The sequence below is a fragment of the Balaenoptera physalus genome (genome assembly GCF_965194825.1).
Source record: "Balaenoptera physalus genome assembly, chromosome: 9".
Lineage (NCBI taxonomy): Eukaryota > Metazoa > Chordata > Mammalia > Artiodactyla > Balaenopteridae > Balaenoptera > Balaenoptera physalus.
Genome location: NC_138888.1, coordinates 104500571 through 104525935, shown reverse-complemented (window position 1 = coordinate 104525935; position 25365 = coordinate 104500571).

The window sequence follows — 25365 nt, the reverse complement described above, 5'->3', positions numbered from 1 at the left end:
TAACTGAAAACTTACTAACCTTATTCATTATAAGTTACAACCTGATATTCTACAGGATACATTCCAACCAATTCAATTTGTCTTCCGACTATAGTATCATCAAGTCAGAACCTTATGTCTCTACTGTCAGGATTCAGCAGAGGAGAAAAAGCCTGGCTATGAGGTTTGAAAGCTTTTGCCATGGTCAGTAACCTAAGAACTGGGTTGGACATTATGCTTCTTTCATATCATGGACTCTGTCATCTGAACTGTGCTTCCCTGTAACTCCTGTTGTTTTCCAAACATTCTGATATAAGAGAATAGGAAAATACATCAGATAAAATGAGATACATTGTCAACTCAAATATAAAAACTTAAAGTTAGAGCAACAGGATAAATTATTAACAATTTAAAGTAGAAACTTTTTTTCTCTCAAATATAAAAAGTAATTACACAACAATTATGAGGAAACTGAAAATTTTTATCTTTAAACTTACAACGATCCATAATTTTCTCTTCTACATCAATGAAGTGTCACTCGTGTAAAGCATTTATGTATTAATTGGTAATTTATGACTAAACTATAAAAATTAATCGTTTTTTTAAGAAAGTTAATTTAGCATAAATCATTATCAACTTAGCCTTACTTAAGAGCCACTAAAATAAATATTTTATTAGTGTGCCAAAATAAAATAATGATGCAATTAGGAAGATATTCTTCATATTTTAAAAGAGAATAAAAAAATCAATTTGTTTGAAGGTGATCTGAAAGAAAAATGTACTCAGGATAAACTTGTTTTTATGCTATGGAAAATACTGCATCTAATTCTCTAGTTTCACATCAAGTTTTCAAAAATGAAAAAGACAAGGTTACTTTGAAAGCCACAAAGGCTTAGAAATTAACACATTGTGTGTATGTGTGTATATTAAATTTTGATAAATTCTGCGTGCATCACAATTAGGTATTATTTACAAAAATATCTAGTTTTGGGAGAATTGAAATCTTCAGAAGTTAATAAGTACAAGTGGTAAAATTAAAAAATTAAAATATATGTAGGCAATTAATTAGTTGATTAAAAATATATAATGGCTTTGTACTATAAACTAGACACTATGGAAGACAGTGGCTATGTAGCAGTGACTACACAGTAGAATACCTGCTTTAAGCTCACTTTCATGTGTAGGGAACCGGACAGTAAAACAATGAAAATGTAAATATGCAATATGTCATGTAGTTACATGTGCTATGATAAAAAAGACTGAGAGTAATAGAGGATCCTGGAGAGAGTTGGGAAGGGGGTTGTTATACTCTCTTAAAAGGTAGCACAAGCAGGAAGCTGAAGTAAATGAGGAAACAAGTTACGTGGAAATCCAAGATAAGAATGTGTCAGTCAAAGAAGGTAGCAAATCCCTAAGTCCTGAGACTGGAGAATACTTGGAGATTGCAAGAAACACAAAGAAGCCAGTATCAGACTTGCAGAAAAATGGAGAAGAAAGATGTTCGTGATTTGGATTAGTCACCATGATCCTGCCTTAATGTCTACGAACAAGGTGGTTGCTAACACACTGAGTTTGTGTTGATTTTTGTTTTTTATATTTACATAGTTTACTATATATATATATATATATATATATATATATATATATATATATTCATTGGGAGGAGCAGCTATCATATCAAATTGCTATCCATTGATCCTGAAATATTGAAGCTTTATTTTTGAGTTTCTTATTTTGTTTCAAAGATGATTTTTTTTAAGTTTAGTAAAATTTTAATAAATAAATCTAATCTGAGAAAATATGATTTAAAAACTAATTTTAAAAAGATAAAATGAAAAGAAAGCATACGTATATAACTTAATGTGAGCAAATATTTGAATACAGACTCAATGGCATGTCATTGATAGATTTTAGCATAAATGCTTAATGTATATGAAGAATTATGCATATTATAAAATCAATTATCCTCAATCATAAACAAATCTGGTTAATTCACTAGGAAAAGTTTATTTCATAATAAATACAAAAAATCAACATGTAAGTACAAAAGAATTTCAGTAATTTTTCTTGCTATTTTAATTAATCTGTAACAGGACTAAACTTTGGATTTCTAATGCACATTTGAAATAAACAACATATTTCACAGATCAATGTTTGCTTTCTTTGAGCTATTCTTTCAGATATTCAATCTGGAAGGAATTAATTTAAAACATTATTTGTTTATATGTACATACACATACAAACACAATTATACATGTAATCTTCATCATGCTGGAAGCTGTATGGATAATAGCAATAACATAAGGTTTGTCCCTAGGCCTATGTTTAAATCCTATCTCCAGCAGTGAAATATATACATGTTTTGGAAATTTGTTTATTTTGGACCTTTTTAAAATAAAAGTATTAAATATGCATGATAATATCTGTTCTGTAAAGTTGCTGCAACTGTTAGTGATAACACATGTGAAATATTAAGCATCTATCAGGTGCATAATACCCTTTCAATTAAGATTAAATATAATTAATTATAATTATAAATATATTAATTGTGTGCTTTTTATGCTGTAGGAAATGTCCCTTACACATATGGCTTCAAGGTACACAAATAGAAATCACGTAATCAAAACCCTTAGAGCAACCCCATCCTTGGTGAATATTATGAAAATAATTTCTGTTATGTTCTTGCCAGATATATGTAATAAAACTTAGAGAATTTCTTTGTTTCTTTATTACCCATTATTAAGAGGTACAGAATGTAACATTTTCTTTAATTCAATGTTTGACTGGCTTCTCCAAGTGCTGTGGTGTCAGAAATTGTTCAATAAATGATAAATGAACAAATGAATTCAAACAACAATAAACAGATCTTGGTAACTCTACCTGAAATATATGTCAAATATCTCTGAAGCAATATTAAATGCTTAACTTGTGCAGTACACATCACTGTCAACCAAAAATTAAAATAATTCATTGTCTTTCTTTTTCATTCTCCTTGGTGGGAAGTGACTAGCAATATAAAGAACGCATTAAACTTACAGCACTATACTTATTGGGGTTATGAATCATTTCATATGTTTGGTTTTAAATACTCCCCAGTCAAAAAAAAGCAAAACTATGATTGTGTTTTTGAAACAAAAATATAAAGTATTTTTCTGAGTTATTGCCAAGTTGCATACCATAACAAGTTATTAATAACTATTTGCATTTATAATAATTGGATTAATAACTATTTGGATAACATTTTTTCTAATACTATTTCTTACATATTATTGAAGTTATTTTCATATTTAAAATACTTTAAATAATGACCAAATAAACAGGAATTAAAAGATCACGTCTTAATTCAGAGTACTAACTAACAGTTTACCAGTTGGTTTGTTTTTTAAAATAAATAGTAGATTTAAAAATTGTTTTAAGTTTTCTAAGACTCCCTGACATTGTCTTTTATTCTTTTTCTCTGTTTACACACACATACACACGCACACACATGTGCGCACACACACACACACTATTTTGGTCACTAAGCTCAGAACTACTGTTGAGAGGGAGTGTCCTGTGGGGTAAGCAGAGGTCCTAATAATGTCAAAGTTAGGATATATGTATGATTAAGATTTTAACATAGCTGATATAAAAATAAGTATATAGTATGTGCTTAGAAAGAAATTCACTGCTTAATTTCTATTCTATAGTGGTGGTTTTGTTGTCTGCTTAAAAATTATAGTATTCAGGATCATTCAAAACATCAGGAACCATTTTTTAATACTATTATTCCCTGATATATAATCAATTCCAATAAATTATTTAAAGGCAAGTGATATATGTATGTTATTCACCTTTGTGTGTTCTTGTACTTAGAACTGTACCTTTTTTTAGTAGCAGACTCTCAATAAGCAATTATTGAATAAAGCACACATAATTCTGCTCCTAGAAAACTAGTCTAATTTTTGTAATTGTTTTTCATCTTGTACTTTCTATGCTTTTATATACAATTGTCTACCTCACTTCTAAGAACAGGGCTGACAAATTTATCAAACTGGTGAGCATATGTGTAAAGGAGCATGTAATAAAAATTATTTATTTATTTATTTGTATTTATTTTTGGCTGCATTGGGTCTTCGTTGCTGCACGCGGACTTTTCTCTAGTTGAGACGAGCGGGGGCTACTCTTTGTTGTGGTGCGCGGGCTTCTCATTGTGGTGACTTCTCTTGTTGCAGAGCATGGGCTCTAGGCTCACAGGCTTCAGTAGTTGTGGCTCACGGGCTCTAGAGCACAGGCTCTGTAGTTGTGGCACATGGGCTTAGTTGCTCTGTGGCACCTGGGATCTTCCTGGACCAGGGCTCGAACCCGTGTCCCCTGCATTGGCAGGCGGATTCTCTACCACTGGACCATCAGGGAAGTCCAAATTATTTGTTTTTATAAAGGTAAACTTTCTCTCGATAAACTGTATTTTTGTAATATACATTCCAATTATTAGCAAATGAAGAGATGAAAACACATTGTTATATTGTGTATAGCATGTCCTTAGAAGAGAGATGCAGAGAAAGATTCGACAAAGAATAGGAGAAGGCAGTTTGACCATCGAGGCAGATATTGGAGTGATGTGGCCATGAGTCAAGGAACAGCAGTGGCCACTAGAAGCTGGAAGGAGTGGAGAAGAGTCTCCTCTAGAGCTTCCACTTGAAGTATAACCCTGCTTATAACTTGTTTTCATCCTAGTGAAATTGATTTTGGGCTTCTGGTCTCCAAAACGGTGAGAGAATACACTTCTGTTGTTTTAACGAACCAACTCTGTGGTAATTTGTTACATCTGCCACAGGAAACTAATACACACCCTTAACCCAGCTCATACATAATGCCCTACAGAAGGTCCTGTATAACAAGCTGAATAAGGAGGAAAATACTGGAGATGGGTGCATGGATATAATTACAAAGTTAAAATGGACAGTGCCTGCATCGTAGCCACATTCAAGGGTGACTTTAAGACAGTGAAGAGAGAAAAATCTTCTTGCCTACAAATAGGACAGTTTGCCATCCACTTTGTTCAGAAAAAAAAAAAAAAAAGGCCTGTAGAAAAAATTCATATTGGTTCCAAGGCAATGCCAATGGTCTAATCATCTGATCAGTGTTCTAGAAAGAAATGATCTGGAAGGTTGAAGACACAAAGGTCTGAGTAGAAGTGTGTCAATGGACATAAAGAAATGTGCATGAAGAGTGGAGATTTTTTTTTTTTAATCACTTGTTATTTCTGACCAGAAAGCTCCCATCATGAAAGGAGCACTGAACAATCAAATAGACTAAATGACTTCGTCTCTTAATCATCCACCTCTGAATTGATATAATGGACAGAGGAGTCATGGCGGCAGATCGAGGCTATGTATGAGTCCAATAGCATGGACTCACTTACCAATAGGGTCTTTTTACTACTACCTCTGGATGGCCTCTGAAAGGAGACCAACACTGCATCTCCAGTATTAGAGTATTCCTTGAGGAGTTAAAAAAGCACTTGATGACAATTCAACTTCCTAGGACCCTTCCTTCTTAGCTTGCCTTTCCCACCTGAAGAAATAAAGTGTATGTGATGACGTGCTCTTCTTCCTAATCTCTATGCTCTTTTTTATTATCTAGAAAATATTGTCTGATTTTTCTCATATGAAAGAGTGTGTTCTCAGTACACAATATTCAATTTTGTTTCTTCTACGTGACTTTCGATTCTGTCCTGTCTTATCTTCCATTTATTTTCTGAAGAATAAAAGAAAATGAAAAATATGATTAGCTTTAGCTAATGCTTTAGCTAATTGGAGTTAAATTTCATCTATCTTTAGCTCTCTTGTATCTCAATTTGGAATTATTTTTTCAGGGTCTGTTTTTTCATTTAATTTACTGAGTACAGGGAATTTCTTATTCTGAAGTATAATACACTTCTTACATTTTTGTATGTTTATTTTGGGGATACTCTGTATGTGTAAAGTATCTGGCACTGAGAGTTTGTTTTTTTGATGGGAATGGTTCAATCCTGGCCTTCGATGTGCTGAAAAACATGGTGTGAAAAATAAGAGAAATGAGCTAAAGAAGCCAGAAGCTTTAATACAATTTTGAAAACCATTTTCTATCACACATTAGCTTTATTTGCTAATCTTGGTGATACACGGTGTCCCTCAGTTTTCAGCTTTTACCTTTTAGGGTTGAGCAAGCAGTTTTCATAACTCATTGTGAGGTTAAGTATAAGTATATGACTTTTAAAAAATGTGCATGTCTTTACTCAGTTACAACAGGCCAATAGCAGAAAACTCTTTAGTTTAGGAAGGTAGGCTAAGAGGAAAAAGCAAAAAAGATGCTGTCTTAACCACTTCTCCTCTGACATTCTGAATGTGAAATTCACTGAGCCGGTTTTTGTACCTTCTCTGTGGTCATGCCCAAACTACTGGATGTCTCATATTTTGCATGGGTTTTCAAAAATGTGCCATTTGTTATTTAAAAAAATCTGAACCCTGTCACTTTATTCAATGTATTTCAGTAAGGCACGGAGTATAGATATAGCTCACATTTACCTTGAGAATTGTACTGTCTGTTGATTTGCTCACTCTGTATTTATGTCTCTCTCTGTGTGTATGGGTGTTCAGGGCTGTGTGTTAGAGACATGATCATAAATAACAAGCATGTACAAGTGACAATTTATCTCTCTGTTTCCTTTTAGTCAGCTATCACCAGAGTAACAATAGTGATCCACTCAGAAACAATGTAATACTCTTTTTCATTCATGAACTAGGAATCCATTTATTTCTTAATAGTATGATTAAAAAATATTTCTAATGGTCTAACCAATCTGTGGGCACATTTTAATCATATTATTAATAATTATTATATTTTATTCACTTTCTTACACTTCCTCAAACCAAACACAATCAACCACCTTTCTTACTGGCTCTGATATGCAAGTAGAGACAGCTACCACAGAGCTTTCTCTCAGACACTGCAATTATAATGATCTCCTTCTCACGAGGAACAGTGACTTTTTAAGCTTTTCACCACAGTCTCTCACCATTCTTCACTGGAAATGTTCTGGAAACTTCTGACCACCCAACTACCAAGGTGTTCTGTGGTTCCCTTACTTTTGAAATACACTCAGTTATATGGGTTGCAATTCATTGCTGCTTTTCTTTTAGTGTTTTATTAATTTTCTACTTAAACAGCTTTCTAAAAAGACCATTCTATATGATCTAAACATAATTCCATAAGCTAGACAGGTGACATATACTAATGGCAGGTGCCTTGCTATACCAAGAATCACTCTCCCTTCTGACAACCAAGGTTAGGATAATGAAACAGACTCTTTGAATGTGTGTTCAACATCCTTTAAAGTAAGTTTTCTCCCAGAAAGAATATCAATCCTTTATGAAAGTATACTCTGTAAGGTCTCAATGTACCATTTCTCAGTTATGCCCATACATGCCTGAATCTGAAAGATTTATACAGTTTGGCCTCAAGCTAGGATACTCTCTATAATGCATTATGTGTATCAGATAGTACATGTTTGATTATGCTACTCAATGTTTCCCAAGTATGTATTTTATATGTAAAATATGAATACTGTGACTTATTAAATGCTTTATTTAAATTAAATTTTTTTCAAATTAACATTAATAATATCCTTTAGCATGCATCAACTATCCAAGTCTTTTAGATAATTTGATTAGTTTTATCTTCAGTCTTCAACCTTGGAAGTACTTTCTAAGCACTTCCTTGAACCTACTTTTGAGGTTAAATCATTTTGTCATTAATATTTTAAGAAGACTAAATGGAAAGCTATGATCATAAAGTCCAGACATCTTTGTCACTGATATAATAGGGCAATGAGACAATTTCCCTCCTAAGACCGGAAGATAGTTCTGTCTGTTCTGTGTCGGCTCATTTATCTCTGTTACATTGATGAATTCATTTTCATGATGATACTTGGTCTGAATAATGAAAAGCTGGAAAAGATAGTGTGATGGTCAAGATGGAATATTTAAATTTTTCTTCCTAATTATAGCTAACCATTTTTTTGAGATTCACCATTGAGATAATCAATCTTATTTTATGAACACAATTTTTTAGATGATATTTTTAATCTAAATTATAAGTCATTTGAATAGTATAATCTCTTTTAAAGCTTTATTAAATCAGTGTGAACTCCAAGTATTATATCATCTTAAACACAAGTATACATAAAGTATAAGAATGTGTTTTCAACTCTTCATTTGTTAATAATTTGAATATACATTATCAAAAAAAAGTTTATTGAAAGAAAGATCACCTTTACAAATCAAATCAACTTTTTTTTTTACATGCTTATTTCCATGTATGTTGACTAAGTAAAAAGATTCATTAGTCCTCATCTTAGTTAGAGATGAGGTAGAAAAATTTTTCCTCAAGGTGATTTTAAAAGAACGCCTCTCAAACATTAGCATGTCTATAAAGTACTTGAGGATCTTGATGGAACCTGAGACTGCATTTTTAACAAGCTTTCTCAACATCCACGCAACTAGTCAAAATTTGATGCCAAGTTTTCTCCATGAGAAGTTCATGTACTGGAATTGATTCTGTTTTTTGATTGGCAGTTAAAATGCATATGATACTGAAAGAAAGACTGCTTTAAAACGTGTGACAACTTACGATATTTTTTTCTTGTGATAACCCATGGAGAAATTTGGTTCCTTCTGTGAACTAGTTGGAACCTAATTTTGGCTATGAATTTTAACAATAAAATAAGGTATTATTGATAATATTGATATATTATCAAGATGGCAGAGTAGGGGCTTCCCTGGTGGCGCACTGGTTGAGAATCTGCCTGCCAATGCAGGGAACATGGGTTCGAGCCCTGGTCTGGGAAGATCCCACATGCCGCGGAGCAACTGGGCCTGTGAGCCACAATTACTGAGCCTGCGCGTCTGGAGCCTGTGCTCCACAACAAGAGAGGCCGCGATAATGAGAGGCCCGCGCACTGCGATGAAGAGTGGCCCCCACTTGCCGCAACTAGAGAAAGCCCTCGCACAGAAACGAAGACCCAACACGGCCATAAATAAATAAATAAACCCAAAGTTTTAAAAAAAAAAAAAAAGATCAAGGAGCTGGCACGGCTGGTTTCTAGTGAGACCTCTTTGCTAAAAAAAAAAAAAAAAAAAAAAAAGATGGCAGAGTAGGAAGACCCTGTGCTCAACTCCAACCACAATGACACCAAAACTACAACTACAAATGGAATAAATCTCTGAGAAAAACCTGAAGACTATCAGGTCTGTTCTACAACTAAGAATATAACTCTTCTACAATTAAGGATATAAAGAAGAAGAGAAAAAAAAAAAAAAAAGCACGCCAAGATGGGTTGGAGGGAAAGAGAAGTAACCTAATATGGACCCAACTCCTTGCAGGAAACCCAAAAGAGGAAGAAACTATCAAAAACTACGAGGTCTTCCTTAAGAAGCAAGGGGTTCAATCTCCACATTGGGCACCCGAGTCCTGGAGACAGCACCAGGAAGATGAGCCCCCTTAATCAATTTTGGAAAAGAGCCAGACTTGTGACTCGGAGATCTGGATGTCTGTAGAAAATCAAGACTCCACTCAAAGGGCACATGCACAAATTTACTCACTACAAGTTCCAGCACAAATGTCACAGATTGAAAAGCTTCTGGCATTCTAACCAGCCTCCCAGGCCAACTCCACCATGTCCCCAGCCCTCAGCTGGCTTCAGCTCCAACATCCCCACTAAGGTGGTGGCCTGAAGCTCACCCTGGGAAAAGCCACTGCCAATGCCAGGCTCCACTCATTCCCCTCCAGCTCCAGCCTTCCCCCACAGAGGCATCAGCTTTCAATGCACACAGGGAGAATCCCCAGCCCATCCTCACATCAGCTCCAGTCCTCCCACCAAAGCCACCAGGCACATGCAGTCTGTATAGGGATACTCCTACCCAAAAACACTCCTTTGAAAAAAATAAGGTTATTCATTCACCTAATTCAAGGGGCAAACACAGAAAATCAAACAAAATTAGAAGACAGAGGAATATGTTCAGTAGGAAAGAACAAGATAAAATCCCAGGGGAAAAATAACATACTAAAGAAATAGAGAAAAATAATTTACCTGATAAAGAGTTTGAAGCAATATTTGATCATTTAAAGTCATAAAAAATGTTTGTTAAACAAGGGAGAAAAATAGAGGAACACAGTGAGAACTTCAGCAAAGAGTTAGAAAATGTGAAAAAAGAACCAATCAGAATTTAAGAATACAATGACTGAAATGAAAAATACACTAAAGGGAATCCACAGCAGACTAGGTCATACAGAAGAACACATAAGTGACCTAAAAGACAGAATAGTGGAAATTACCCAATCAGAACAGCAAAAAAAAAACCCCAAAAAACAAAAAGAATTTTTAAAAATGAGGATTAAGGGGCCTCTGAAACAGCATCAAGGGTATACCAACATTCTCATTATAAGGTGTCTTAGAAGAAGACTCATGTCAGTCAAAATAGACATTAAACAAAAACTATAACAAAAGACAAAATGGACATTACATAATGATAAATAAATCAATCCAACAAGAAGGTATAACAATTGTAAACATATATGTACTCAACATAGGACCACCTAAATACATAAAGAAAATATTAACACACATAAAGCAAGAAATCAACAATAATGCAATTATAGTAAGAAACTTTAATACTCTTACTTACCTCAATGGATAGATCTTCAAGACAGCAAATCAATAAGGAAACATTGACCTTAAATGACACATTAGACCAGATAGATTTAATAGATTTCTATAGGATATTCCATAAAAAAAAACCCAAAAACTGTCAGAATACACATTGTTTTCAAGTACACATGGAACATTCCCCAGGAGAGATCATATGTAGAACACAAAACAAATCTCAGTAAATGTAAGATGATTGAAATAATATCAAGCATCTTTTAAAACCAAAACAGTGTAAAATTAGAGATAAATTACATGAAGAAAACTGGAAAAAACACAAACACATAAAGACTAAACAACACGCTACTAAAAAAATGGATCAAGGAATAAATCAGAGGAAATAAAAAAACATCTTGAGACAAATGAAAATAGTAACACAACTTTTCAAACTCTATAGGATGTAGCAAAAGCAGTTCTAAGAGGGATTTATAGTGATTCATGCTTACCACAAGAAACAAGAAAAATCTCAAATAAACAACCTAACTTTCCACCTAAAAGGATAAGAAAATGAGAAACAAAGCCCAAAGTTAATAGAAGAAAGGAAATAATATAAGAGCAGAAATAAATGGAATAAAGTCCAAGAAAAAGAAAGAAAAAGAAAAGGTCAATAAAACGAAGAGATGGCTTCTAAGTGTCTGCTGGACAGAAGAATCTGTAGATGTCTTAAAGGACTTGGCAGTTGCCAGCACTATACTAACTTCTGTTCAGTAGTTTGCTCTTAATAGGTCTGCTTAACCAGCTGATGTGGTCCTGCACCCCTTCCAGCCTGGTGATTGAGTCCTCATCAACACTGGAGAGAACAAAGACCTGAACATCAACTTGCCAATGCATGGACAGGACCATAGGAGGTGCTGCTGAACACTCACTCCTCTGTTAAAATAGCTAGCCTGGATAAAACCATGGATTCACCACACCCCAAAAAACTCACTCCACCAGAAACCAGACAGAATGAAAAAAAGCAGATTTAGTTCGTGCCTCATTAGAAGGTCTTAAGTTGCTGTTTTGAGCCAAGCCTCTTACCACATAAGTAACGAAGACTTATGCACTTCTCTTTTGTTTCACTACACTGGTGACAGACACTCGTTTGGAAGGAGTACTTTAATCAAGTTATCTCCAAGTTTGGATATAAATATAAGGCAGAACATCCAGGGGATCCTCATACCAAGAGCTGAAGTTTCTGTGTATGTTCAAGTGGTGTCTAAGTGTTGAAATACAGCCATAAACAAACATTTTTATGCCCAGTCTTGGACTTGGAATACTTCCAGTCCCAAGTTGATCAATTCCATTCCAACCCCTCATCATCTCCCTTCAGCAGGAAGTAGCCAGAGCAGTCATTGCTCCTTTCCCACAAGATTGTGAAATGGACATTGACCGTGCAGAACTGTGTCAGAGAAGAAAAAACCTGACTCCTTATTGGATCTGTTCCTTTAGTTCTAACCATTTTTTCCCTAACATGCTGCCTGTGGTTAGTCATGCTGGCTCTGCACTTTTGTAAATAAATGTTGTCTATAGCCTGAGATATACATGCCCAGGCTTGACCTTTAAAGGTATAATCCTTTTTATTCATAGATAGATAAAAAGTCACAAAACATAGAATAAACATTGTGAACAGACTTACATGGACAGCTGCAAGAAAAAAGGATTATCACATCCTCTCTGGGGTCTGGCCAGTACCAAGAAATTTGCATCAACCAACCACACCCCTTCCCTTTTACTATAAAAGAAACCTATATTCTAACTTGGGTAAGTTGGTTCTTTGGGACACTAGTGCACCACCTTCTCAGTCTACTGGCTTTCCAAATAAAGTTGCTATTTCTTGCCCCAACACCTCATCTCTTGATTTATTGGCCTGTTGTGCAGGGAACAGTGTGAGCTTGGACATGGCTATCACAAATCCTCAAGATGTATATCAAGGAGGCAGAATTAAAATTTAAACAGTTGACTTCATTAAACACTTTCTTATATAGCTTGTGTTTCAGAATGAAACCATTATAACAATTGTGAATTTTTAAAAATTGATCTAATGTTTCACTCAAGTAAAAAGTGGAAGGGAAAAAATTAAGGATTTATAAAGATGTTTAAAAGTTTGGAGGTTGCTATATATATATATATATATATATATATATATATATATATGGCAATCTTCCTCCATATGAACAAAGACTGCATGTGGAAACTTGAACAATCAGAGACTCACATTCACTATCTGTGTCTTCACAGAAAAGAATTTCTCCAAACCCAAGCATAAACTTATAGTACATTAGCTATTGCTAGTTAAATGAATAATCAAAACCAATCTAATTGAGTGAATAATAGGAGGATCAAATAAATGTATTATCCTATATATAAAGGAGTGGGACTGGATTTCTAAGGAGTTCATATGTGCAAACAATCTAACAACTACCCCCTGCTTCACTAGGAAGAGTAATGAACTGTCCATGCAAAGGGAGTCAGCAGATGTGCATATATGCTCAGTGTTCATGAACACTGTAATTAACAATAGGGTAAAAAGTGGAATATTTTGTCAGTTATTTGTGCTAAGATCATATTTGCTTTCGATTTTCCAGTTTTTGTTTGGTTTAGATGGTGGGTGAGAATATAAACAATTCTCTGGGGTTACTGTGCTATGCAGAATATAAAGTACATTTATTTGAAATCTTATTTTGTATTTATAGACACAAGAAAAATTCAGTGTACTTTTCTTCCTGTAACTGATTTCTAGTTTCATACTGTTGTGGTCTCAAAAAATGCTTGATATAATTTCTATCCTCTTAAATTTGCTGAGACCTTTTTGTGGCCTAGCATGCAATCTGCTCTGGAGAATGTTCAGTGTGCACTTGAAAAGAATATGCATTCTGCTGTTGGATGGAATGGGCAGAAGACTTGAATAAACATTTTCCCAAAGAAGACATGCAGATAGCCAACAGACACATGAAAAGATGTTCAGCATTGCTAATTGTTGGAGAAATGCAAATCAAAACTCCAATGAGGTATCACCTCACATCTGTCAGAATGGCTATAGACAAAAAGTCTATAAATAACAAATGTTGGCGAGAATGTGAAGAAAAAATTTTAAAAAAACTAGTACACTATTGGTGGAAATGTACATTGGTTCAGCCACTGTGGTAAACAGTATGGATATTCCTCAAAAAAATAAAAATAGATCTGCTCTATGATTCAGCAATTCCACTGCTGGGTGTATATCCAGAAAACATGAAAATGCTAGTTCAAAAAGAAATGTGCACCCTAATGTTCAACAGCATTATTTACAATAGCCAATATATGGAAGCCACCTAAGTGCCCATCAACAGATGAACTGATAAAGAATATGTGGCATATATATACAATGGAATACTAATCAGCCATAATGTAGAATAAAATTTTGCCATTTGCTACAACATGGATGGGCCTGGAGGTTATTATGCCTAGTGAAATATGTCAGACAGAAAAAGACAACTACTATATATTATCCCTTCTGTTGGAAATCTTAAAAAAGAAAAAAACAAATAAATATACGTAAGAAAAGAGAGACAAACTAGCAGTTATTAGTGGGGAGAGGAAAGAGGGGAGCAAGATAATGGTATGAGATTAAAAGACAAAAACTACCATGTATAAAATAAATAATCAACAAGGATGTATTGTACAGTATCAGGAAATATAGCCATTATTTTGTAATAACATTAATTATAGTATAATCTAGAAAGAATTTTGTACACCCAAAATGACTATAATATTGTAAATCAACTATACTTCAATAAAGTATCTATCTAGGTCTTTGGGAAGATAATTAGGTTCAGATAAGGTCATGATGGTGGGGTCCTTCTGATTGACTTAGTGGTCTTATAAGAAGAAACACCAACTAACTAACTAACTAAGCTCTGTCTCTTTCTCTGTCTCTCTCTCTCTCTGTCATGTGAGGACACAGTGAGAAGATGGCCTCTGCAAGCCAGGAAAAGAACTCTCACCAGAACCCAGCCATGCTGGCATACTGACTTAGGATTTCCACACTCCAGAATCATGAGAAAATAAATTTTTATTGCTTAAGCTACCCAGTCTATGGTGTTTTGTTATGCCATCCCAAGTTGTGGTATTAAAAAGTGGGGTGATGCTTTATCAAATATCTAACATGTGGAAGTTACTTTGGAACTGGGAAATGGGTTTGAGTGCATACTAAAAATATGGACTTTAAGGGTGATTCTGGTGAAGTCTGCAGTGGAAATGAGGAAGATATCACTGGAAACTGGAGAAAAGAAAATTCTTGTCATAAAGTGGCAAAGAATTTGGCTGATCTGTATTCTTGTGTTTTGTGGAAGGTAGAACTTATGGGTGATGAAATGAGATTATTTAGTTAAAAATATTTCTAAGCAAAGTGTTGACAGAGTGGCTTGGTTCGTCTTGACTTCTTAAAGTAAAATCTGAAAAGAGAGAATAAATTGAAGACGGAATTGTTAAGGAAAAACAGAACCAGAACTTGAAGACCTGGAAAATTCTTAGTCTATCTATGTTGCAAAAAGTAAGACAGCTTAATTTGAAAAGCAGAATAAAAATGTGGCTCAAAACCACTTAATAAAGAGTTTGTGGGATTATATGAATGGAAACACTGCCACCTTTAACTGAAGGGGGAAATGGGGCAAAATGAAGGAAGACTGCAGGACTTCTTGGATTTGACAGGACTGAATACCTGAAAAAGATATTCTTCAAAAGGGAAAAGCTATTGTGTAGTCAACTCAGAGATCATCAGAGCCACCAACTTGGTTCAAAAGGCAAAATGGCCTCTACCTAGGCATTTTGGATGTCTGGTGACTGAAAGAATGCTACGAAAGCAGAAAATAGAGCCATTATTTGTGCCATTTTATTTAAGGCCTCTTATGGCATCATACAGAACATACATTCCAAGCACGGAAGAGGGGTGGGGGTGTCTCCAATTGCCTGGTTCCAGTTTGCTGGTCAAACAGCAGTCATGTCCTCTGAATGACCTCCTCCAAAAAAGACTAGAAGTAGTGCACTAATATTACCCTAACCCTGACCACACACATGCTTAGGCAGGGGAGTGTGGCCCTGGCCCCTGGGTCAGAGGAGGGAGAAAAAGGCCTTGTTGGGTCTGAGCTACCAAGGTGTGGGGATGTACGTAGCCCAGAATAGGTCTCATGATGGTGGCAGGAGACTTTCCACCTGCCCAAGAATGGAGGCTCCCAGCCCCTGGTGCATACTCCATGGTGTCTTCAGACTCCACTTAGAAAATACCAATGCAAAACTTAAATTATTAAGAATTTCACAACAGCAACCACAGAGCATTAAACCCTAAGCACAGGGCTCTTTTGAGCTCAGGATCTTTAGGAAAGACAGTAGAGGTAGGGGCTGAAGTAATAATAAAGGAGCAATGAGATCAGGATAAGTTAAATGTCAGGAAGAAGGACCTGGCAGTGAGACCTTAAGGATGGAGGAAGTGAGGCATAAAGAATGGTAGGTTAAATAGGACACAGACATGCTGTGGAAGGATGGTGGGAACCAAACCAGAGGGATAAAGACATAGTTATATATTGCAAAGGATATGGAGGGATAGATACCATGAGTTGAATGGGACCCTCAGATGGGTGGGGATATAAAAATAGAGAGAAATAGTTAGAGAGCTTGCCCCTGCCCCTGGCTATTACTGTTGAAGCAGCATGGGATCAAAAGTTCAGGAAACACCCAGGAAGTAATATCAACATGTCTTTTGAATACCAGGAGTATACATACATAGTACTGGGATAAACAGGCTTTTTTCATTTATCAAAATTTTTCTATCTTCAGATGATGACCACTAATATTTTGTTGAGGATTTTGCATTTAAATTTGTCAGAAATATTAACATGGTTTTTATTTTTATTTATTTGTTTTTGTTAGGTCTTTGTCTGCTTTTAGTAATAGGATAATGGTGGCCTCACAGAATAAATCTAGGTGTGTTCCTTCTTCATTTTTTGGAATAGTTTGAGAAGGATAGGTTTTAGCTCTTCTCATACTTTGGTGGAATTCCTCTGTGAAGCCATCCAGTCCTTGATTTCTGTTTGCTGAGAGTTTTTTGATTAGTAATTCAATTTCACTACTAGTGTTCAATCTGTTTGATTGTCTATTTCTTCCTGATTCTGTCCTGGAAAATTGTATGTTTCTAGAAATTTGTTCATTTCTTCTATGTTGTCTAATTACTTTGGCATATAGACATTTTTGGTAATATTTTCATATTTTTTTGTATCTCTGTGATATCATTTGTTATTTCTCCTCTTTAATTTTTTGTTTTATTTAATTGGACCCTATCTTTATTTCTTGATGAGCCTAGCTAAAGACTTACCAGTTTTGTTTATCTTGTGAAAAAAAAATCAGCTCTTGGTTTCCCTGATTCTTTCAATTGTTTTTTTTTGGTCTCTAGATATAACCTTTCTAATTTTTATTGTTTCCTTCCTTCTACTGACTTTGGCCTTTGTTTGTTATTCTTTTTCTAATTCCTTTAGATGGTAAGTGAGGTTGTTTATTTAAGATTTTTCTTGTTTTTTGAGGTAGGCCTGTATCACTATAAACTTTCTTCTTAAAACTGCTTTTGCTGCATCCCATAGATTATGGAAAATTTTGTTTTTATCTTCATTTGTCTCAAGGAATTTTCTGATTTTATGTTTGATTTATTCATTGACCCATTGGTTTTTTAGTAACATGTTGTTTAGTCTCCATGTGTTTGTTCTTTTCCCATTTTTCTTTCTCTAATTGATTTCTGGTTTCATACCATTGTGTTTGGAAAAAATGCTTGATATAATTTCTATCCTCTTACATATGTTGAAACTTGTTTTGTGACCTAGCATGTGATTTATCCTCATGAAGATTTCTTGTGCACTTGAAAAGAATGTGTATTCTGCTGTTTTTGGATGGAATGTCTTATAGATATCTATCAAGTCCAATTGGTCTAATGTGTCACTTAAGACCACTGCCCCTTATTTTTTTTTTGTATAAATTTATTCATTTTTATGTTTAATTTTTGCTGCATTGGGTCTTCGTTGCTGCATGCAGGCTTTCTCTAGTTGCGGCGAGCAGGGGCTACTCTTCATTGCAGTGCACAGGCTTCTCATTGCGATGGCTTGTCTTGTTGTGGAACCTGGGCTCTTGGTGAGCAGGTTTCAGTAGTTGTAGCACGCGGGCTCAGTATTTATGGCTTGCAGGCTCTAGAGCGCAGGTTCAGTAGTTGTGGCACACAGGCTTAGTTGCTGCATGGCATGCGGGATCTTCCTGGAACAGGGATTGAACCCGTGTCCCCTGCATTGGCAGGCGGATTCTTAACCACTGTGCTACCAGGGAAGTCCCACTGCTCCTTATTAACTTTCTGTGCTGTTTGATTTGTCCCTTGATGTAAGTGGGGTGTTAAAGTCACCTACTGTTAATGTATTATTGTCAATTTCTTCCATTATGTCTATGCATATTTGCTTTATAAATTTAGGTGCTCCTGTACTGGGTGCATATATGTTAACAATTGTTATATCCTCTTCTTGCACTGATCCCTTTGTTATTATATAATGCCCCTCTTTGTCTTTTGTTATAGACTTTATTTTAAAGTCATTCAATTAGCCATCTTATAGATTTTGATTGGAGAATTTAGTCCATTGATATTTAAAGTGATTATTGATAGGTATGTATAGACATTTTATTATTTGTTTTCTGATTGTTTTTGTAGTTCTTCTTGGTTCTTTTATTATTTTAGTTTATTGCCTTGTGGTTTGATTACTTTCTTTAACAGTATGCTTGTGTTCCTTTCTCTCTAGTTTTTGTTTATCTATTGTGTTTTTTTGATTTGTTGTTAATATGGGGTTTACATATGTTAACCTATAACTATATAACTAACCTACAACATGTTTTAAGCTGATATTCATCAAAGTTTAAACACATCCTAAAATATCTACATTTTTTACTCCCCTACCTTACATTTTGTGTCTTTGTTGTCATATTTTGAAACTTCCTTTTCATTCCTTGACTATTTATTATAGTTATAGTCGGTTTTTATATTTTTTGTCTTTTAATCTTTGTACTAGCTAATTTAAATGGTTAATCCTGAGCCTTTATTATCTATTTGCCTTTACCAGTGGGATATTTCACTTTCTATAAATTCTTACTTTTTTTGTAGCTTTTTCTTTTCCACATAGAGAAGACCCTTTAACACTTCTCTTAGGATCAGTTTACTATTGACAAACTATTTAAGTTTTTTTCTTGTCTAAGTTTTGATCTCTCCTTCAATTCTGAGTGATAAGCTTGCTGGGTAGAGTATCCTAGGTTGCAGACTTCTCCATTTCAGTATGTTGAATACATCGTGCCACTCCCTTCTAGCCTGCAAATTTTCCACAGAAAAATCAGCTGATATCTTTATGGGGGTCCTCTTGTATGTGGCTCTTTGTTTTTCAATTGCTACCTTCTGCAAATTTAACTCTAGGCTCCGATTTTACTGTCAGGAGACTTTTGTCATGTTTGGTAACATCTCTCAGATTTAGTTCCCTCTTTTATACAATATAGAAAACAGTAATTTTCAAATGGTTAAAGAAATGATTACATGATTATTAATAACAAGTACACAAATATTTGTTACTTTTCATTATGATATCCTAGCTTCAGAGTTTGTTATAGAAGATTGGAGACTTTTAATAACTCCCTTTTCCCACCTTTTAAGACCACAAATGCTGGACATTGGGTTTAGAACTTATGAGGTGCCAACTACATAAACTTAAATAACTCAGAATTTTTTTCTTCTAACAATGTATTATGTAAAATATTGCCCTCTATCCCATCATGCTATTTTGTAATGTTTTGCTTTATATTACATCCTTAACATTTTTCATGCCATTGAATTTTCATCTTTAGTATTAGTAAAGAATGGAATACAAGGAAGTCATGTTATTTAATCAATTGTTTATTTCTGATAATGTGATTCTTTTCAACTTTTCAATGTTATAAGTAAGATTATAATGAATCTCCTTGAGGCTAAATGTCATGGAAATATAATTTTTAACTTATATTCTTAAATAATGTAATTGTTTGCTTAGGATGATCAAATAAAATTTTGATGTTTACCTGTTTTATTTTTATTTTTTAGAGCATAAGAGAGTCCATGAAATTAAATTCAGACAATATAGGTCATCTTTAAAAAATTCTGCTTGTTTTAACAAAAATTTAAGTAGTACCTGACAGATATTAGTTACTTAATTGAGTTCACCAGGTGGTTTTCAAACATCTCTTAAGAATAATTGAGATGTTAAGTAGTCACGTTCCTGTACCAAAGATAGCAAAAGAGTGAGCCAATTGACGAAGCAAACTCAATCTTTTTTCTTTTCTTTTCTTTTCTTTTTTTTTAATTGGGTTATTGTTGTTTTACAATGTTGTATTAGTTTCAACTGTACAGAAAAGTGAGGTTGAGTTCCCTGTGCTACACAGCAGTTCTCATTAGTTATCTATTTTACATATATTAGTGTATATATGTCAATCCCGATATCCAAATTCATCCCACCGCCCCTTTCCCCCTTAGTTTCCATACATTTGCTCTCTACATCTGTGTCTCTATTTCTACCTTGCAAAGCAGTTCATCTGAACCATTTTTCTAGATTCCACAGGTATGCATTAATATATGATGTTTGTTTTCCTCTTTCTGATTTAATTCACTCTGTATGACAGTCTCTGGGCCCATCCACACCTCTACAAATGACCCCATTTCATTCCTTTTTATGGCTGAGTAATATTCAATTGTACATATGTATGACATCTTCTTTTCCATACATCTGTCAATAGACATTTAGGTCACTTCCATGATCTGGCTATTATAAATAGTGTTGCAGTGAACATTGGGGGCATGTGTCTTTTTGAATTATGGCTTCCTCTGGGTATATGCCCATTAGTGGGATTGTGGGGTCATATGGTAGTTCTATTTTTAGTTTTTTAAGGAACCTCCATACAGTTCTCCACAGTGGCTGTATCAATTTACATTCCTACCAACAGTGCAAGAGGGTTTCCTTTTCTCCACACCCTCTCCAGCATTTATTGTTTGTAGATTTTTTGATGATGCCCATCAGTGTGAGGTGATATCTCACGGTAGTTTTGATCTGCATTTCTCTAATAATTAGTGATGTTGAACATCTTTTCCTCTGTTTATTGGTCATCTGTATGTCTTCTTTGGAGAAATGTTTATTTAGGTCTTCCACCCATTTTTTGATTGGGTTGTTTTTTTGATATTGAGCTGCATGAGCTCCTTATATATTTTGGAGATTAATCCCTTGTCAGTTGCTTGGTTTGCAAATATTTTCTCCCATTCTGAGGGTTGTCTTTTTGTCTTTTTTATGGTTTCCTTTGCTGTGCAAAAGCATTTAAGTTTCATTAGGTCCATTTATTTACTTTTGTTTTTATTTTTATGACTTTAAGAGGTGGGTCAAAAAAGATCTTGTTGCAATTTATGTCCTATAGTGTTCTGCCTATGTTTTCCTGTAAGAGTTTTATAGTGTCTGGCCTTACATTTAGGTCTTTAATCCATTTTGAGTTTATTTTTGTGTATGGTGTTAGGTAGTGTTCTAATTTCATTCTTTTACATGTAGCTGTCCAGTTTTCCCAGCACCACTTATTGAAGAGATGGCTTTACTCCATTGTATATTCTTGCCTCTTTTGTCACAGATTAGTTGACCACAGGTGTGTGGGTTTATCTCTGGGCGTTCTATCCTGTTCCATTGATCCATGTTTCTTTATTTGTGCCAGTACCATACTGTCTTGATTACTGTAGATTTGTAGTAAAGTCTGAAGTCAGGAAGCCTGATTCCTTCAGCTCTGTTTTTCTTTCTCAAGTTTGTTTTGGCTATTCAGGGTTTTTGTATCTCCATACAAATTTTAAGATTCTTTTCTGTTCTACTTCTGTGAAAAATGACAGTGGCAATTTGATAAGGATTTCATTTTGTAGCTTGTTTTGGGTAGTATATTCATTTTCACAATATTGATTCTTCCAATCCAAGAACTTAGTATATCTCTCCATCTGTTTGTGTCATCTTTGATTTCTTTAATCAGTGTCTTATAGTTTCCTGAGTACAGGTTTTTACCTCCTTAGGTAGGTTTATTTCAGGGTACTTTATTCTTTTTTGTTGCAGTGGTGAAGGGGGTTGTTTCCTTAATTTATCTTTCTGATCTTTTGTTGTTAGTGTATAGGAATGCAAGAGATTTCTGTGCATTAACTTTTTATCCTGCAACTTTACCAAATGCACTGATGAAATCTAGTAGTTTTCAGGTGGCATCTTTAGGATTTTCTATGTATAGTATCATGCCATCTGCAAACAGTGACAATTTTACTTCTTTTGTAATTTGTATTCTTTTCATTTCTTTTTCTTCTCTGACTGCTGTGGCTATGACTTCCAAAACTATGTTGAGTAATAGTGGCAAGAGTAGACATCCTTGTCTCATCACTAATCTTACAGGAAATGCTTTCAGTTTTTCACCATTGAGAATGATGTTTCATGTGGGTTTGTCATATATGGCCTTTATTATGTTGAGGTAGGTCCCCTTTATGCCCAATTTCTGAAGAGTTTTTACCATAAATGTATGATGAATTATATCAAAACGTTTTCTGCATCTATTGAGTTGATCACATGATTTTTATTCTTCAATTTTTTAATATGGTGTATCACATTGATTAATTTGTGTATATTGAAGAATCTGTATATCCCTGGGATCAATCCTACTTTGTTATGGTGTATGGTCTTTTTAATGTGTTGTTGGATTCTGTTTGCTAGTATTTTGTTGAGGATTTTTGCACCTATATTTATCAGTGATATTGGTCTGTAATTTTCTTTTTCTGTAATATCTTTGTCTGATTTTGGTATCAGGATGATGGTGGCCTTGTAGAATGTGTTGGGGAGTATTTCTTCCTCTGCAAGTTTTCGGAAGAGTTTGAGAAGGATGGATGTTAGCTCTTTTCTAAATGTCTGATAGAAGTCACCTGTGAAGCCATCTGGTTCTGGACTTTTGTTTGTTGGAAGATTTTAAATCATGGTTTCAATTTCATTATTTGTGATTGGTCTGTTCATATTTTCTATTTCTTCCTGGTTCAGTCTTGGAAGGTTATACCTTTCTAAGAATTTTTCCATTTCTTCCAGGTTGTCTATTTTATTAGCATGTAGCTTCTTGTAGTAGCCTCTTATGATGCTTTGTATTTCTGCGTTGTCTTTTGTAACTTCTCCTTTTTCATTTCTAATTTTATTGACTTGAGTCCTTGCCCTCTTTTTCTTGATGAGTCTGGCTAAATGTTTATCATTTTTTTTATCTTCTCAAAGAACCAGCTTTTAGTTTTATTGATCTTTACTATTGTTTTCTTTGTTTCCATTTCATTTATTTCTGCTTTGATCTTTATGATTTCTTTCCTTCTACTAACTTTGGGTTTTGTTTGTTCTTCTTTCTCTAGTTGCTTTAGGTGTAAGGTTAGGTTTTTTATTTGAGATTTTTTCATGTTTCTAGAGGTATTGTTATAAACTTCCTTCTTAGAACTGCTTTTGTTGCATCCCATAGGTTTTGGGTGGTCCTATTTTTGTTGTCATTTGTCTCTAGATATTTTTTTGATTTCCTCTTTTGATTTCTTCAATGATATCTTGGTTATTTAGTAGCATATTGTTTAGCCTCCATGTGTTTGTATTTTTTCCAGTTTTTTTTTTTTTTTCATGTAATTGATAACTAGTCTCGTAGCGTTGTGGTTGGAAAAGATACCTGATACAATTTCAATTTTCTTAAATTTACCGAGGTTTGATTTGTGACCCAAGATATAATCTATATAATCTATATATATCTATATATATCTGGAGAATGTTCCATGGAAATGTGAGAAGAAACTGTATTCTGTTGTTTTTCAATGGAATGTCCTATAAATATCAATTAAGTGAATCTTGTCTAATATGTCTTTTAAAGCTTGTGTTTCCTTATTTATTTTCATTTTGGATGATCTTTCCATTGGTGAAAGTAGGGTGTTAAAGTCCCCTACTATTTTTGTGTTACTCTTGATTTCCCCTTTTATGCTTGTTAACATTTCCCTCATGTATTGAGGTGCTCCTATGTCGGGTGCATAAATATTTTCAATTGTTATGTTTTCTTCTTGGATTGATCCCTTAAACATTTTGTAGTGTCCTTCTTTGTCTCTTGTAATAGTCTGTCTTTTAAAGTCTATTTTGTCTGATATGAGTATTGCTACTCCAGCTTTCTTTTGATTTCCATTTGCGTGGAATACCTTTTTCCATCCCCTCACTTTCAGTCTGTATGTGTCCCTAGGTCTGTAGTGGGTCTCTTGTAGACAGCATATATACAGGTCTTGTTTTTGTATCCATTCAGCCAGTGTATGTCTTTTGGTTGGAGCATTTAATCCATTAACATTTAAGGTAATTATTGATATGCATGTTCTTATTACTATGTTCATAATTGTTTTGGGTTTTTTGTTGTAGGTCCTTTTATCCTCTTGTATTTCCCACTTAGAGAAATTCCTTTAGCATTTGTTGTAGAGCTGCTTTGTTTGTGATGAATTCTTTTAGCTTTGGCTTGTCTGTAAATCTTTTGATTTCTTCATCAAATCTGCATGAGATCCCTGCTGGGTAGTGCAGTCTTGGTTGTAATTTTTTTCCCTTCCCTAACTTTAACTATATCCTGCCACTCCCTTCTGTGCTGAAGAGTTTATGCTGAAAAATCAGCTGGTAACCTTAAGGGAGATTCCCTTGTATATTATTTGTTGCTTTCCCTTGCTGCTTTTAGTATTTCTTCTTTGTATTTAATTTTTGTTATTTTGATTAATATGTGTCTTGGCATCTTGTTCCTTTGGTTTATGCTGTATGGGACTCTCTGTGCTTTCTGGACTTTATTGACTATTTCCTTTCCCATGTTAGGGAGTTTTCAACTATAATCTCTTCAAATATTTTCTCAGACCCTTTCTCTTTCTCTTCTTCTTCTGGGACCCCTATAATTAGAATGTTGGTGCATTTAATGTTGTCCCAGATGTCTCCGAGACTGCCTTCCTCTCTTTTCACTCTTTTTTCTTTATTCTGCTCTGCAGTAGTTATTTCCACCATTCTGTCTTCCAGCTCACTTATCCATTCTTCTGCATCCGTTATTATGCTATTGATTCCTTCTAGAGTATTTTATTGTGTTGTTCATCAGTGTTTGCTCTTTATTTCTTCTATGTCTTTGTTAAATGTTTCTTTTATTTTCTCCATTCTATTTCTGAGATTTTGGATCATCCTTACTATCTTTCCTCTCAATCCTTTTTCAGATAGACTGCCTATTTTCTCTTCATTTGTCTGGTCTTGTGGGTTTTTACCTTGTTCCTTCATCTGCTGCATATTTCTATGTATTCTCATTTTGCTTAACTTACTGTGTTTGGTGTCTCCTTTCTGCAGGCTGCAGGGTCACAGTTCCTCTTACTTTTGGTGTCTGTCTGAAGTGGGTGGGCTTTGCCCAGAGCTTGTGTAGGCTTCTTGGTGGGCAGGACTGGTGCCTGCATTCTAGCGTGTGGAGCTGGATCTTGTCCCTCTGATGGACAGGGTCATATCTGGTGGTGTGTTTTCAGGTGTCTGTGAGCTTAGTATAACTTTAGGCAGCCTGTCTGTTAATGGATGGGTTTGTGTTCCTGCCTTGCTAGTTGCTTGGCGTGAAGT